The sequence below is a fragment of the Apodemus sylvaticus genome, chromosome 8, assembly GCF_947179515.1.
Source record: "Apodemus sylvaticus chromosome 8, mApoSyl1.1, whole genome shotgun sequence".
NCBI classification, from domain to species: Eukaryota; Metazoa; Chordata; class Mammalia; order Rodentia; family Muridae; genus Apodemus; species Apodemus sylvaticus.
In genome coordinates, this window is record NC_067479.1 from 105,882,595 (window position 1) to 105,900,718 (window position 18,124).

The 18,124-nt window shown below is 39.2% G+C and overlaps 1 pseudogene; it reads left to right on the forward strand.

Moving 5' to 3' along the window:
- Positions 1 to 8,060: 8,060 nt before the first annotated feature.
- On the forward strand, positions 8,061 to 17,648 carry LOC127690833 (uncharacterized; annotated as a pseudogene).
- The last annotated feature ends 476 nt before the right edge of the window (positions 17,649 to 18,124 follow it).

Sequence of the window (18,124 nt, forward strand, 5' to 3'; positions counted from 1 at the left end):
GAAAAGGGGAAATCATTTGAAATGTAAATAAAAAATATATCGAGTTTAAAAAAAAAAACACCAACAACAAGTAGCCAAAAAAAAAAAATGGACACAGATGGAGTTCCTCAACTTTACATTTATAATAAGATCATACACCATTTGAACATAAAGTGAGTCATGGAAAGAGGTGGGAAAGAGATAGCACATCTCTGCTCTGCAGACAGAAGCATCATTCTTGACAATAAATTTGTGAAAAATATGTTGTTCTCATCATACTGAGAAGACACATTTGATAAAAGATGGCACACATTTATGGGTTTCTAAAAAAGAAATCCAACTTAGTTCCTTAACTTCATAAGAGACCTGCACAGGAAACACATACCATACTCTGTTCATAAGTCAGGAATCAGAAGAATTTTCTTTAGAGAGTGAACTTTGACAGAAGACTGCCATGATTGGTTCCATTTAGCCACTTAGGTCCTAGAAAAAGAAAGCAACATGAAGTGGTTAGATTTTAAATCATCATTACATAATGATATCATTATTTGCATACTACTTTAAGTGAAGGTATAGGTAAACTATCTTACACTTGAAATGCTTACTTAGTTAAGAAGTGAAGAAGTTGTTCTGAATAAATGTGAATCATATATTTATGGTTGCAATTGAGACCCAAAGTCCACCTTGACCTCCTTGGAAGGTGTGTGTACAAGACTTGCCCTGGCTATGTAAGACTATCTAAACATGTTAACTTTACCACCTTGGGAAGTGACATATTTAATGGACAAAAATCTTATTACATTCTTGAGAGATCCACATTTTCTAAGATAGCTGAAAGAAAATATAATGATCCATGACCTACCATAAAATATGTTTCATTATGACTATATATTTATATGGTCTAAAGAATGTTGTTCAATGGTAGGCCCTATACAAAGTCTCATTTCAAATAAAAGAAGTAAGTTACTGACAGAGTAAGGGTGCTTTTCCCTGGAGAGATATGAAGGAAACTGCTGGTTTCCTCCTTTAGCTGTTTGACCAGAGGAAGTTCAGCATCCACGACTGCAAAGGAGGGTTACTCTGTTTTCTTTGATTATTCAAATAAATAAATTTATTTGAATTATGTTTCTTTCCCATCAATTGTCTAGATGCTGAGTATTCAAAGAGAAAACACAGTTTTCTTTGTACTTCATATGTATCTAGATCAAGAGAATATCACAGGTGCAGAGAAAATTACAGGAAGGCTAGAATGTAGAAATTAGAGGAACAGCCCTGACAGCCCCACTCCATATTGCAAAGAAATAAGCCACATGTTACCCTGATCTCTGGTTGGGAAACTGTCCTAGGGAATCATTTGTTTAGACGGCTTGTGCAAAAGGAAAGAATTTATTCAGGTAACACCACCTAACCAACATTGGCTTCCAAAAGCCTCATCTGCAACATCATAGATAGTTCTACTTGTTTGCTACCTCACAATGAGGCTTAAATTTCTTTTTTTCGGGTTTCTTTTGTTTGTTTGTTTTTGTTTTGCTTTGTTTATTAATTTTTTATTGAAAATGGAAGTAAAAAACTCTTTATGATAAAATTAAAGATTTACATGGAAAATATTTCAGATAAAATAGAAAAGATACATAGGAAAACACATTAAAGTTGACAATTTTCATGGAAAATTAAAGAGTAAAATGGTAGACATTTAAAACATTGCTAAATTAATTGAAATATGAAATAGAAACAGTTCATGAAAGAATTGAAGATTTGCATGGAAAATATGCCTGATAAAATAGTAGAAAAATTTTAGGTGTTAAAAATTTTAAATGTTAGAATTGAAGATTATCAAGGAAAAAATTTTCATTTCTTTTCTTTTATTTTTTATTTTTAATTTTTTTTATTAAGTACCTTCTTTATTTACATTGCCAATAGTAAAACCTTTCCCAATTTCCCCCCTCCCCATAGATTCCCAACCCCCCTCCCCTTGGCTGTCCTGGACCTAACACTGTAGACCAGGCTGGCCTCGAACTCAGAAATCTCCCTGCCTCTGTCTCCCAAGTCCTGGGATTAAAGACATGCATCACCATTTCCTGGCTACACCCGAGAATTCCTAAACTTGATAAATAGCAAAATGGCTGGAAATAAAATCAACTCAAACAAATCAATACTCTTCTCTACTAAAAAGATAAATAGGCTGTGAATAAAATTACAGTTCAGCTCCCTTCTCAAATAATATGAACTACCTTGGGGTGACTCTAACACCAAAGATTTATTTGACCAGAACTTCAGGTCTCTGAAGAAAGAAATCAAGAAATATCTCAGAAGGACTCAAAGGAGGTCATATGGAGACAAATTATGGAGCAGAGATTGAAGGAAAGGCCATCATGAGACTTCCCACTTTGACACTCATCCCACATCCAGACACCAAACCGAGACATTATGGAGGAAGCCAAGAAGTGCCTGTTGACAGGAGTGTGCTAAAACAGCCACTTTTGGGACTGAGAATAGAGTCTCCAATGGAAGAGGTAGAGTAAGCACTGAAGGAGTGAAAAGGGTTTGTACCCCATAGAAAGAACAGCCATATCAACCACTCAGACACCTCAGAATTTCCAGGGACTTCACTACCCGCCAAAGAGTACACAAGGAGTAACACATAGCTTCAGCCAAGTATGTATCAGAGGATGGCCTTGTGGGGCATCAATGGAAGGAGAGGCCCTTGGTTCTATAAAGACTCGATGCCCAAGGTTTTGGGAATGCCAAGGTGAGCTGGTCTTAGTGTGTGGGTGTGTGAGGGGACACCCTCATTGAAGCACTTGGAGGGGGCATGAGATAGGAGTGTTCTGGACTGAAACCAGGAAACTGGATAACATTTGAAATGCAAGATTAAAAATTTTTAAAATATAAAAAATGTATTGAAGATCCAGAAATTATACCACCCATATGGACACTTGATCTTTGACAAAGAAGTCAAATATATACAATGGAAAAAAGAAAGCTGGTCTAAATGACAGTAAGTATATAGAAAAATGAACATCGGTGCATATTTTAAACCTTACATAAAACTCAATTCCAGGTGGATAAAAGACCTCATCATAAAACCAGATTCACTGTATCTAATTGAAAAGAAAGTGGGAAAGAGTATCAAACTCTTGGGAATGGGGTAAATTTCCTAAACAGAACTCCAATGGCTCAGGCCCTAAAATCAAAAATCAATAAATGGGACCTTATAAAGCTCAAAAGCTTCTGTAAGGCAAAGGGGACAAATTGTCAACCTACATATTCGTGAAATATGTTAACTAACTGTATATCCAATTGAGGGTTAAATCCAAAATATATTAAGTACTCAAGTAGCTAAGTACTGAAAAAACAAAGAACCCAATGTAAAATGGGGTATAGAACTAAACAAAAGGGCTAAAGAGATGGCTCAGCAGTTAAGAGCACTGATTGCTCTTCCAGAGTCCCTGAGTTCAATTCCCAGCAACCACAAGGTGGCTCACAAGCATTTGTAATGGGATCTGATGGCCTCTTCTGGTGTGTCTGAGGAGAGCAATAGTGTACTCATATACATAAAATAAATAATTAAAAAAGTACTAAACAAAAAAAATCACAACAGAAGAATCCTGAATGGCAGAGGAGCAGTTAAAGAAAGGAAATGTGGTATATTTACACAATGGAATACTACTCAGCAATTAAAAACAACGAATTCATGAATTTTTTAGGCAAATGGTTGGAACTGGAAAATATCATTGTAAGCGAGGTAACCCAATCAAAAAAGAATACACATGGAATGCAGTCATTGATAAATGGATATTAATTAGCCCAGAAGCTCTGAATACTGAAGACACAATTAGCATATCAAAGTATTCCCAGGAAGAAGGAAGAAGAGGGCCCTGATCCTGGAAAAACTTGATCCAGAATTGTAGGGGATTACCAGGACAGAGAAAAGGGAGAAGGAATGATTAAAGAATGGAGAGAGAGAAAAGGACTTATGGGACATATGGGGAGGGGGGAACTGGGAAAGGATAAAGCATTTGGAATGTAAACAAACAATATAGAAAATAAAAAAATATATCTACAAAAAAAAGAGAAAGGATCACAGTCCTTAGACATCAATGAAATGCAAACCATTAAGACCCTGAGATTGGTGTAAAATGGTATAATTTACAGTGAAGAATGGCTAAGATCAAAAACTCACATGAAAGCACATGTTGTTGAGAATGTGGGGAAAGAACACTCCTCCATTACTGGTGGGACTGTAAAGTGCAATGACAACTCTAGAAATCAATCTGGAGGATCCTCAGAAAATTGGAAATAGATCAGTCAGAAGGCCAAGGACCAACCTTCAGTGCCCAGGGCCTCCTAAATTTATGTTTCACATGATGGCTTATTTATTTAGATTTTCTTAATGAGCTACAACTTTGATCTTGGTAAGCATCAGGTCTCTCTGATTCTCAATTAGTTCTCCATTGTCACACACATTTTGAGTTACATCCAGCTCCTGGGAATTATTCATTCCTTCAAGTTCCTCTAAATTTTGAGGTTTCCACAGAAGGTTTTCATCTTAAAAACAGAAGCTAAGAATATCCAAAAGTTTGGGATGCCACAATATATGATGAGTTGGTTATGTCAATCCATACAAGTTAACTATCATCGGTATGATTGCTATCCTTATTTGAATGCAAGTAATAATCTTAGCCATTCTGACTGGTGTAAGGGGAAATCTCAGGGTTTTGATTTGCATTTCCCTAATGACTAATAAAGTTGAGCATTTTTTAAGATGCTTCTCTGCCACCTGAAGTTCTTCAGGTGAAAATTCTTTGTTTAACTTTGTACCCCATTTTTTAATAGGGTTATTTGGTTTTCTGGAGTCTAACTTCTTGAGTTCTTTATATATATTGGATATTAGCCCTCTATCTGATGTAGGGTTGGTGAAGATCTTTTCCCAATTTGTTGGTTGCCTATTTGTTCATTTGATGGTGTCCTTTGCCTTACAGAAACTTTGCAATTTTATGAGGTCCCATTTGTCAATTCTTGATCTTAGAGTATACACTATTGGTGATCTGTTCAGAAACTTTCCCGCTGTACCAATGTCCTCAAGGGTCTTCTCCAGTTTCTTTTCTATTAGCTTTAGAGTGTCTGGCTTTATGTGGAGGTCCTTGATCCATTTGCAGTTGAGCTTAGTACAAGGAGACAAGGATGGATCAATTTGCATTCTTCTGCATGCTGAACCAGCACCATTTGTTGAAAAGGCTATCTTTTTTCCATTGGAAGTTTTCAGCCCCTTTGTCGAGGATCAAGTGGCCATATGTGTGTGGGTTCCTATCTGGTTCTTCAATCCTGTTCCATTGATCTGCCTGCCTGTCACTGTACCAATACCATGCAGTTTTTAACACCATTGCTCTGTAGTATTGCTTGAGGTTAGGGATACTGATTCCCCCAGAATTTCTTTTATTGTTGAGAATAGTTTTAGCTATTCTGGGTTTTTTGTTATTCCAGATAAATTTGAGAATTGCTCTTTCTAACTCTGTGAAGAATTGAGTTGGGATTTTGATGGGTATTGCGTTGAATCTATATATTGCTTTTGGCAAAATGGCCATTTTTACTATATTAATCCTGCCAATCCATTCAGGACACAGCAGGTGTTGGCGAGGATGTAGAGAAAGAGGAACACTCGTCCACTGCTGGTGGGGTTGCAAATTGGTACAACCACTCTGGAAATTAGTCTGGTGGTTCCTCAGACAACTGGGCACATCACTTCCTGAAGATCCTGCTAAACCACTCCTGGGCATATACCCAGAGGATTCCTCAGCATGTAATAAGGATACATGTTCCACTATGTTCATAGCAGCCCTATTTATAATAGTCAGAAGCTGGAAAGAACACAGGTATCCCTCAACAGAAGAGTGGATGCAAAAAATGTGGTATATATACACAATGGAGTACTATTCAGCTATTAGAAACAATGAATTCATGAAATTCTTAGGCAAATGGATGGAGCTGGAGAACATCATACTAAGTGAGGTAACCCAGTCTCAAAAGATCAATCATGGTACGCACTCACTAATAAGTGGATATTAACTTAGAAAACTGGAATACCCAAAACTTAATCCACACATCAAATGAGGTAGAAGAAGAACGGAGGAGTGGCCCCTTGTTCTGGAAAGACTCAGTGAAGCAGTATAGGGCAAAACCAGAACAGGGAAGTGGGAAGGGGTGGGTGGGAGGACAGGGGGAGGGAAGGGGGTTTATGGAACTTTTGGGGAGTGGGGGGCTAGAAAAGGGGAAATCATTTGAAATGTAAATAAAAAATATATCTAAGAAAAAAAAGAAAGCAAGTAATAGAATCATCAGTGGAGTGTTTGGTAAGAATAAAATCAATGACTAACATGAATGATAGGGCCATATTGAACATGGCCTTAGTATTCTAGGTATAGTGCAATTAGCTGGGGGAAGTTAAAATCAAAAACCAAAAGAAACAACTGGAGTACTAGCAACAAAAGTTAAAAAAATTCCTTCTGTGTTCTGTGATTAAAGGTATGTATCAACTCTGACCAGCTTTGTAGGTATTGATAACAAAGAAGAAACTAACAACCCTATTACAGTTCTAGCACTTGCATCACAGAGATCTATGTGAAATAGTGTGCTGCTTCCTTTTCCCAAATACCACAGGTCTTTAGTACTATACCAGGAGAGCTGGAACTAAGAACAGTTTAGTTGGCCTTCGTGCTGCCAAGGCATAATTCTGCAACAAACCTTTTTTGGAAAAAAGGAGCATGTTTGTAGTTGGCCCCTTGTTGTGGCATGCAGGTTCCTTTATTCAAGGAAACATCCAAGTCACCATTAGTAAAAGAGCAGAGGAAAAATAACAATAGAAAAATTAGTGCCCCATAGGGAATAAAAGGCCCTCAAGTTCTCACTCTTCAACAATCTCCCTCTTCTTTTCCAGGTTTTCAGAGTGATATTCTGTGCCTCAAAGAGGCAGTCAAAGGTAGATGTCTTCTTGCAAAAGATATACATGATTTTTTGACTCTTATATTTGTGAGGGTAGTGGCCATTACAGCACAGATTCAGCTCACCCAGAAAAAGAATGGATAAGCCACAGATATCAATGTCAAAGTGACTCCTGCCTGAACTTATGGACACATTAAAATTGAGGTTTAAACTGAACTCAGGCTATTACACTCCCTGCCCATCCTCCTGAGTCTCATTTTGCTATGGGTATAGTATCATGGTACAGCCCCCTACATCCTCATGCCTGGACTTGGAAATTCAGGATAGACAGATATTGGAGATGTGTTGGCTGTGTGGCTACAATATAGTCATGCAGTCCAGGTTGACCTTTGCTCACTGATGCCCACTTTTATTGTCTGGTCATATTTTACAAAAGGAGGATGTGCAAGTTAATATTTTGAAGTAGGGACAGAAATTTTACCATCTTATATTTGCCTTGAATTTGAGCCCTTCTGTTTCAAAGTAAAGTGAGTTATACTTGCTATAAAGAACATTGTGAAGAAGAGATTTTGTGAAATGCATGGATATGTCTATGTAAACAATTAAGGAATGCACAGTAAGAAAATATTAACAAGGTTCGATAGAATTAATGGTAAAGGAGAAAGATATTTGCATCTGGCAAAAGGGTAAACCTGGGGAATTTACTGTATGTCATATGAATTGACTCAGGTGGAATGTTTATTATTGACAAAAATCTCCCACTTTTATAGTACTTACAGATTTGGGTGCTAACAACAATCTCTTATGCATGACAGGGTCCTAGCTAACTCTCCCCATCAAAAGCCCTTCACTTCTAATTAAGCAGAGAGAAATCTCTAGCTTTGAAAGGAGAGGTAGCCAAAGGGTGTTCTCTGGGTCAAATTAGAGGCTCCAGGAAAGGGCAGCCCAGAAATTGTCAATTTGAGAAGAGCTTATTAACAAGCAGGTCACGGCAGTTCCCAGTGACATCATCAGTAATGCTTTCCTTGGACATTCTCCTGTATCTAGGAGAGAACTAGAATCTTCTGTGATGTCACCTGTGTTGTGGCAACAGCAACTGCCTGTGGGATATCATTCAGTGCCTGTTGGGTTCACAAACAGCCATGTTTTCGAGGCTGTGAAGGCTATTTCGAATGGAGAATCATGATCAAGGAGACACTGGACCAAGTCAGAAGGAATCCAGAAACCTGTCTCATAGAACAGGAAGAATGAATTCTTTTTGGCGAAGGCACAGTGAGTCCTGGGCAGAATTGGGGAACTTTCAGGAATAGGTAAGCTTGGACTTCAGGAGTAGGTCTTACAGTCAGGAATCTTGGACTTTCTCAGTTGCAGAACAAGAATCAAAACTTTCTGATGATTAGTTTGACAGAGTGCCAGTAGTTGACACACCTGCAGCTTCTACTTTTCTGGAAGCTATTTAATTTCCTTTGGAGTGTCACTGAATGCCAGGAGGAGACACTTTGAGAATAACAATGTATCTCTTCATGGTAGGGAGTTGAAGCACTTCATCCTCTAGATTACTGTAGGATACATCAGTCTCTGATGAAAAGAAGAGAGAAGGAGGCTGTGCTGGTTATGTGTTGAGGTCTCAGACCCTTTGGATTTAAATACAAATCATTAGGGCTTGATAATGCTGAGCAGTTGAACTTCAGAATTTATCTGCATAGCATCAGATATGAGCTGACAATGTTCCTCAGATATTTACATCTCAAGATGCTTATGGTTTTCAGGAAAAGGGTGCCTGTAATTGGGAGTATGGCATATGTCTGACAATGGTGGTTCGGAGGAGGGACGTAGCTTAGCAGACTAGCTCAAACATAGCTGTTCTACTCTTTCAGAGATTCACCCTGTCTCTAGCTTTGCTCTTCCTCAAATGTCTTTTTGGGACTCAGAATGGTCCCCTGCCCTGGGCCATCAACTATGCAAATTCATTTGTTTTTATCTATTTTCAGGGCCTGGTAGGAAAACACCACCCCAAAATTCAAGCATAACTAATCAGATGAAGCAAAAGAATAAATTAGAAGCTTTGGATTTTGATATCAGGAAGATGCGGTTTGAGAAGGAAGAACTTTGTCGAATCCTGGATCTTTACAAGTATAATAATTTGAACTACAGGTAGTAATTACACCTTGTATGCTGTTAACTGTATTGTTCCATCTCTGTTAAGCCTATTTCTCATGATTGGAGTGTATTATTCATTTTAATAAGCCATTACAACTGTTGAATTGTAGGATAAGGCATGTGCTATATGTTTATGGTCATCCTCTATTGTATTTGACCTTGAGGAGCTTGGAGTCTCATTGGTTCTATAAACAGGTAGAAGGACATGGTAACAATTGCTGCCTCTTAGTGTATGGATGCAAGGGCTTCAGGTCATAACTGGTTTACTCTGATTTTGTTCATTATACTCTGAGAATATGGCAGCTCCCTAGATTGATTTGGCATTCTAAAATGTTTGTTTGTGTGAATATAGTTGTGCGTGTTTTGTTCATGAACTGGCGCTGTGGGGCCTTTGATGGGGTCTGAACATTTGACTGATGTACAGTTTTCAGGTGATAAAAGTGTTGAGTCCATAGACCCCCAAATTGATCACCTTGCTTCTTGTGTTTATCTTGGTGTCACATAAGAATCTCTTTGGGAAGGATGTGTTAGAAAGTCTGTCCCCTCTGTAGTAAAGTTTAAAGTCTGGGATACTGAATCCCCCTGAAGTTCTTTTACTGTTGAGAATAGTTTTAGCTATCCTGGGTTTTTTGTTATTCCAGGTTAATTTGAGAATTGCTCTTTCTAGCTCTATGAAGAACTGGGTTGGGATTTTTATGGGGATAGCATTGAATCTGTAGATGGCCTTTGGCAAGATGGCCATTTTAACTATATTAATCCTGCCAATCCACGAGCATGGAAGATTTTTCCATTTTCTCAGATCTTCTTCGATTTCTTTCTTCAGAGATCTGAAGTTCTTGTCATATAGGTCTTTCACTTGTTTGATTAGAGTCACCCCAAGATACTTTATGGTGTTTGTAGCTATTGTGAAGGGAGTCATTTCCCTAATTTCTTTCTCAGTCTGCTTATTCTTTGAATATATAAAGGCTACCGATTTGCTTGCATTGATTTTGTAGCCAGACACTGCTGAAGTGGTTTATCAACTGTAGGAGTTCTCTAGTAGAGTTTTTAGGGTCACTGAAGTATACTATCATATCATCTGCAAATAGTGATAGTTTGACTTCTTCCTTTCCAATTTGTATCCCTTTGACTTCTTTATGTTGTCTAATTGCTCTAGGGAGGACTTCAAGAACTATACATGAAGAACTTCGGAGGGCTGAGAAACACCTTAAGAAATGTTCAACATCATCAATCATTAGGGAAATGCAAATCAAAACAACCCTGAGATTTCACCTCACACCAGTCAGAATGGCTAAGGTCAAAAACTCAGGAGAAAGCAGGTGTTGGCGAGGATGTGGAAAAAGAGGAACACTCCTCCACTGCTGGTGGGATTGCAAGATGGTGCAATTACTTTGGAAATCAGTCTGGTGGTTCCTCAGAAAACTGTGCATGACACTTCCTGAGGACCCTGTTATACCACTCCTGGGCATATACCCAGAGGAGTCTTCAGCATGCAATAAGGACACATGCTCCACTATGTTCATAGCATCCCTATTTGTAGTAGCCAGAAGGTGGAAAAAACCTAGGTGTCCTTCAATGGAGGAATGGATACAAAAAATGTGGTATATTTACAAAATGGAGTACTATTCAGCCATTAGAAACAATGAATTCACAAAATTCTTAGACAAATGGATGGAGCTGGAGAACATCATACTAAGTGAGGTAACCCAGTCTCAAAAGATCAATCATGGTATGCACTCACTGATAAGTGGATATTAGCCTAGAAACTTTGAATACCCAAGATATAATCCACATATTAAATGATGTCCAAAAAGAATGGAAGAATGGCCCCTGGTTCTGGAAAGACTCAGTGCAACAGTATAGGGGAATTCCAGAACAGGGAAGTGGGAAGGGGGGGAAGAGGGCTTATGGGCCTTGCAGGGAGTGGGGACCCAGAAAAGGGGAAATCATTTGAAATGTAAATAAAAAATATATCAATAAAAAAGAAAAAAAGTTATATAATTTCAGCAAAAAAAAAAAAGAAAGAAAGAAAAAAGAAAAAAAAAAGAAAGTCTCTCCCCTGTAAATACTAGTTATGACCTCTGGTAATTCATGTAACAATAGGAACCAAGAATTGAGAATCCCTGTCTTTAAAATAGGAGAAAATCATCACATGTTTTTGTTGGACGGAAGGCTGTGATATGGTTTAATGGAAACTTCTCAGAGAACTAGTCTGTTCCTACAGGCTCACCCTGAGTGCTCTTCAATGTCAGTTCCCTCCATTGGGTCCCCGTCTGCTGTTTTGTACCCAGGAAAATAAATTGAACTCAGCACGAATGGGTCCCACTTTGAAGGAGTAAGTTTGTGGTATATACTTGATGTGGCTACTCCAAAATACAACCTTTTTTCATATGAGATTACTTTTTTATTTTATATTTTCTTTATTTACATTTCAAATGTTATCCTCTTTTCTGTTTTCCTCTATTCCACAAATCATCTATCCCATCTCCCTTCCTTCTGCTTCTCTGAGGTTGTTCCTAGTCCCTCACACACACACCTAAACTGTAGCATCAATTGAGCCTTAATAAGATCAAGGACCTCTCCTCCCATTGATATGTGACAAGGCCATCCTCTGATACATATGCAGCTGGAGCCATGTGTACATCTTGGTTGGTGACTTAATCCCTGGGAGCGCTGGGTGGTCCAGTTGCTTGATACTGTAGTTCTTCCTATGGGTTGGAAACCACTTCAGCCCCCTCAGTCCTTTCTCTAACTCCTCCATCTCTCAGTAGATTCTCAGTCCAATGGTTGGCTATGAGCATTTGCCTCTGTATTTGTAGATCTGTGGCAGGTCCTCTCATGAGGCAGCTACATCAGACTCCTTTCAGCAAGCATTTCTTGGCATCTTCAATAGAATCTGGGTATGGAACTGTATACAGGATAAATCTCTATATGGGACAGTCTTGACATGGCCTTTCCTTCAGTCTCTGCTCTATACTTTATATTTGCTCTGGTGATTAGTTTGTTCCAATTTCTAAGTAGAGCTGAATGTCCCCCACTTTGGTCTTCCTTCTTGAGCTTTATGTGTTCTGTGAATTGTACATTGGTTATATGGATGTTTTGGGCTAACATCTACATATCAGTGAGTGCATACCATGCGAGTTCCTTTGTGTTTGCGTTACCTTACTGAGGATGATATTTTCTAGTTCCATTCATTTGCCTAAGAATGTCTTGATTTCGTATTTTTTTATTAGCTGAGAAGTACTACATTGTATATATGTATCACTTTCTGTGTGTCCATTCCTCTTTTGAAGGATATTTGGTTTCTTTCCAGCTTCTGGCTATTATAAATTAGTCTGCTGGCAACATAGTCGAGCATTTGTCCTCGTTGTATGTGGGAGCATCTTTGGGAATATGCCCAGGAGAAGTTTAGTTGTGACCTCAGGTTTAGTAGGTCTAATTTTTAAGGATCTGGTAGACTGATTTACAGAGTCATTGTAACTGTTTGTAATTCTATCAACAATGGAAGAGTTTTTCTCTCCACAATCCTATCCAACAACTGTGGTACCTGAGTTTTTTATTTTAGCCATTGATTGACTTCTATGATGTGTAATCGCAGGGCTGGTTTGATGAACATTTCCCTGAGGACTAAGGATGTTGAAGACTTATTTATGGGCTTATTGGCCATTAAATGTTCGGCAGCTGAAATTTTTTGTTTATCTCTGTACCCCATTTTTTTTAGTGTTATTTGATACTCTGGAGGCTATCTTCTTGAGTTCTTTGCATATATTGTATATTATTACATCTCCTTTGGATGTAGGATGGGTAAATATCTTTTTCCAATCTGTTAGTTGCTATTTTGTACTATTGACAGTGACCTTTGTCTTACAGAATCTTTGCAATTTTATGTGGTCCCATATGTTGAAACCATATGTAGATTTCAGAACATAAGCTATTGTTGTTCTGTTCAGGAAATTTTCCCATGTGCACATGCATTTCAGGATCTTCTCCAGTTTCTCTCTGGGGAATTCTGGTCTATCTGGTTTTATGTGGCAGTTTTTGATCTACTTGGACTTGGCTTTTGTAGAAGGACATAACATTGGGTACATTTACATTTTTCTACATACTGATCACCACTTGTGCTAGCACCATTTGTTTGCACATGATTCTTGAATTCATATCTCAGTGGACGTTTTTGCTCCTTTGGTCATGCCCTAACACAGGATGAATGTTGAATTCGACATCATTAAATCACAACATGAGAAGACAAGGATGGATATGGAAAAACTGAAGCAGTCAATAAGTGATGCCATAGAGAAGTACAAGGAGGTGATAGAAGATAAGTATTCCTACAGGTGAGTCATTGACAGAGCCGCGACCCCAGCACTAGTCAGGGAATGCTTCTGTCCTTGTGGGACTCTGAACAAAAGTAAGGGCTCTGGTTCCATACTGTTCCACAATAGGAACTCTGCCTTGGGGCAAAGGTCTTGAATTTGTGCCTCTTTGACTCAGTTATCCTAAGTGTGAAGAGTGTACAAGACCATCCAATCTTTATTCATCCAAATTCTGGATCCTCTACATAGAAAACATTTTCTCCACGATGGAAATATAAGGCAAACCTCAATCTCTAGGTTTCTACCAAGAGATTTAAAAATCTGGGTCCCTGACAAAAATGGAAAGATTGTGTACCTGTTGGGTCTTATCTCCTCTCTCAGAGAGGATTTGTCCTCTAGTGCTGATGGTTTCCTAGTACCATGGACACAGAAGCACCCATGAGGAACATTTCCTCTTCTGTGATGTTCATGAAACCCTCTAAGTATCAGGGATTTCTGAAGTCATTTGAGTCTTGTGGAATGTTTGCCACATTATAAGAGTCTCTGAATTTGACCTGCCTCAATTTGGTGCTGATATGTGTACTGTGGACTCTAGACTGGGGCTGTCTGGCGATCAGGGAATTGCAGGAATCAGAGAATTTGGAGGACTGGCAGACAAACAGAAACTGAAACAGAAACTCACCCTGTTTTTTTGTTTGTTTGTTTGTGGATCAGCACCAGGCACTACCTCGTCCTGAATGCATGTTCACAACAGAAGGAGAATGTAAGGATATTGCTGCATGAGAACAATAAGCTGCTGGTGGAGCAGGCTGAACCACAAGCCTACTTTGGGGAAGAAAAGAGGTTCTGTGAGGAGGCCAGCAAGACCATCGATTTCCCATGTGTCAAGGAGCAGCAGGTAGGATGAGGCACCAGAGGCAGTTTGCCCTCATGGCTAGCCAAAAACATAGACAAACCAATGAAACTGTCCACCAACTTCTCCACACCCTCCCTTGTGTCTCATCCAAGTGTTCATGTATGTGATCATTTCTAAGTTTTTCTGAGGAGGTAGGCCTCTTTGAGAAACTGTGTTTATAAGCAACTGCTCCTACTCTACTAGAATCTGCAGTTCATTAGTGGAGATAGGTGGACTACACAGCACACCACTGCATGCCCTTAAGTTTGAAGGGTGCTGTGCTGGAGTCCTCCTTTAGAATAGCACAGAGCTTTGGAGAAGAAGTAAAGGCCTGTAGCTCCTTTGCTTTGCAGTGATCATGTGAGATTGCAGGCAGGAAGTGGTTTGCGGGGATGAGAGCAGAGTGGAATTGATGAGTGTGTGGATATCACTGTTGTCTTTTGGAAGCTTTTGTTCTTTCCCCCTCCCCTTCTCTGCTATCTCAAGATGGTTTCTTCAGGCTTCATAGACCTTTGGTCACATTAACAGAGCCTGAGTAGTAACTTGTCAATCCTATTTTCTTTGAGTGCTGCTAGAGAGGTTGTCCCTGGGCCTTTAAGTCTGGAGTTGGCTGGCTGGATGATCAGGCATGTGGCAAAGGCTTTTCAAAAGCTGAGGTTTGGTATGCGAGATTTGAGGCTTTCTGAAAAAATTTCTTCTTACATACTCCTAATTATGATGAAGAAGTGTGTTCTCCTGAGTTTTTTATTTTTCTAGGAAGCATAGCACAGTTTTGGAAGGTCTACTTTCTATTGTCTAAATTATTTTGTTCCTATAGCATAACAGACTACTCACTGTTTTCTGCTCACTTATGATTTTCGTTTTGTGTATGTTTGTGTGTGCGTGCATGCGTGCGTTTGTATGTGTGTGTGTGCATGCTCATGCTGACATTTAGTTTTTAGCTATGTTGGGAGGGTAAATTAATGACATCTGATTTTGTGCAGTCATTCATTTACTTAATTCTTTGAGCCTAGGTCTCTCCATATACCTGGCACTTCCTGTTTTGTGCTGCCCAGTAGTCTTTCCTTGTCCTGTCCACTATCAGTTGGATCTCCCTCTCTGTTATTGTTTCAACAAATTGCTAAACAAAACAGTTAACTTTAAAAATAAGCATTAGATTTCTTCACTTTCCCTGCATAGAGTTATCTTCCTGTGTGATTCTGGTTTGTCTTATTGGCTTCAGCATGAGCATGCCCAGAATCCTACAGAGCATCCCTCTGCTGCCATTATTTTGCTACCTGTATTGTGGGCATGGCTTTGTTTCAGGATAGATTACTCTCATAGCTGTGCAGAGTGCTGCATTTCAGAAATGCCACAGCAGGTTATTTCACTAGCTTGCTTTTGACTGATATTGAGGATGATTCAGTATCACACAAACTGTTATGTGTTTCAAAGCTCCTAAGTAAAGATCCCAAGTCACGCTCTTCCTCTGATGCTTCCAAGGTCTTCTATGAAGGAACCAGTGTCGGTTATGTGAAGAAACTGTGAGGAGTCAACATGGGGCTTGCTGTGGGCTTTTCTTCGATATCTCTTTCTTGGGAATTTAGTGTTGTGTTGTCCAGGTTATCTATGCAGGGCTTGTAACTTACTTGTAGGACCAGCAAGTATCTGCATAGATAAAGTTCCTAAAGAGCAGAAAGGTTTGGTCAGGGCCACAAAGCCTGCCTGAGTCTGAGAGCCTTCCGTGTACACATGGTATGTCCCACGACTTGCTCATGCAACAGGAAATGTGCTGGACAAGGGGAACATTTTCATTGATGTTTGTGTTTGTGTCAGGAATGTGATGTTTGTGTTTTTGTGTCTGTGTCTGGAATGTGATGTTTGTGTTTGTGTGTCTGTGTCTGTGTGTGTTTGAAGCAGCTGTTGCTGAGCATGTTTATACTTAAGTTGTATGTTTATATAATGCTAGGTGACTTTTCAAGTATTTGTGGTTTGGATACTTGTATATAATACAAGTGTGTGTGTGTGTGTGTGTGTGTGTGTGTGTGCATGTTTGTACAGAAGGAGAAACTCTCCAGAAGCTCATCAGGTAGAGGGAGAAATTGTGCTTATATAGTTTAGCCTCTCCATGAGCGATTGCTCAGTTTGAGGTAATCCATGCAAGCATTAGGCCTTCAAACAGTCAGCCTTATCTTACTCAAAATATCCCTGACACAATCACTCATGTGGGAAAACTCTTCCTTTCAATCCTACTCATAGAGATTTCCTATTATTATGTGCTCACACCTTTGGACACTAAGTAAGTTAGGTGATGGTAAAGGGAGCTCCTACTGGAAGAAGCTGTTTACTTTGGAACAAGTCTGAATCAATGATCAAGATTGAGATGCTAATCCACCACAAAGATGGGATCATTTACTGGGAAAAAATCCTACTCTTTTCAGACTTGGAAACTTGCTAAGCCATATTGGATAATAGGCCAAGACCCCTGATTTCCATTCGGGTTTATAAGGGGAAAGCGTATCACTGACTGAGCTGTCTATATGCTACGGTCACTATGCACCTCTACCACTCAAGATTTATTTTTATACCTCCAATCATCCTAAGAGATTTTTATATTAACATTCACTGGACAACTAAACAGGTTATTGTAATATACTATGCTTGTATTGTGTGAACACAAAAATTTTGCATGCTTGAATGTGGACCCTATAATAACCATAGACATATAGAGGTGTTTTGTTTCTTCATGACCATCATGTTTAAAATTCAATGCTTGGCTTTGTGAATATATTTGTTTAGCACACTTGTGCTGAGTATAGGAGCTATAGTGTCCAGGGATTTCATGTAGTATGGTTTCTCTGGATATTTGCAGATAGAGGGTTTGACAAGTGGAACCCAGGCAGGTTGCTGCACTGGAGAAATAATCACAGCCTTCACTTCAATTCTTGGCAGGTTTCCCTTAAGGCATCCCTGTGGGTTTCTAGGTTGTTCACATCTCTTAGGAACTCAGAATCAGATATTGCTGCAATGTTCTGATTCCATATAATCTACCTGGACTATTATACAAATGTGGTGTGTTGTTAAATTCTAGTACAGTGTGTACTTCACAGTTCAATTTCTTGCAGTTTTAAAAAGCTGATAAAAAACCGAAGCCCAGGTTCACTATGACACTTGGAGATGCAGGTTCTGACCTCAGCTGATAGGTCCTCTTTGAATGTCCAGCTGAGTAGAGCTGGTGTGAGAGGAACAGCAGAATTGACAAATTCTTACCAGGCCTTTGTCCCTTCCTTCCTTAGGTGTGAAATACTCTTTCTGAATCTGTAACATGGCACAGACAAGGACATGACCTCCCTTGTGTGGGACTGCTGTAAGAGGAGCACTGAGTGCGCATAGCAAATTCACCACTATTTCATCTCATCCCTCATAATCATGGATATCATCGGCTGCATTGTCTTCCTTTACTTTATTTTCATAGTGAGTAGGACTTAAATTCATGTAATGTCTTGCTCAGTGAGAGTGCAATATTGGGACATGTTCAGAGACACACCAAGAGCTGCTGGACATCCAAGAAGAGTCTGAGAGTGTAAATATTTTCTTTTCTGGATATTTCATCAACAATAATTACATCAAGATCAGTCAATGAAATTGCAAAGTCCTTGAGCCAAAGACTGTGACATGTCTTCTGCTTAGGCTTGGGTGACTATGTCCTTCAAACACAGATTCCAAAAAAGAGACCTGCTTATGTTTCTCTTATAATGATTGTTAGAATCAGTAAGTGCTGTTTTATACTGCTGCCAAGGGCAGCCACAGGCTCTAAGTCTGTGCTGCAAATTGAGTAGCCAAAGAATGCTCGTTAGCA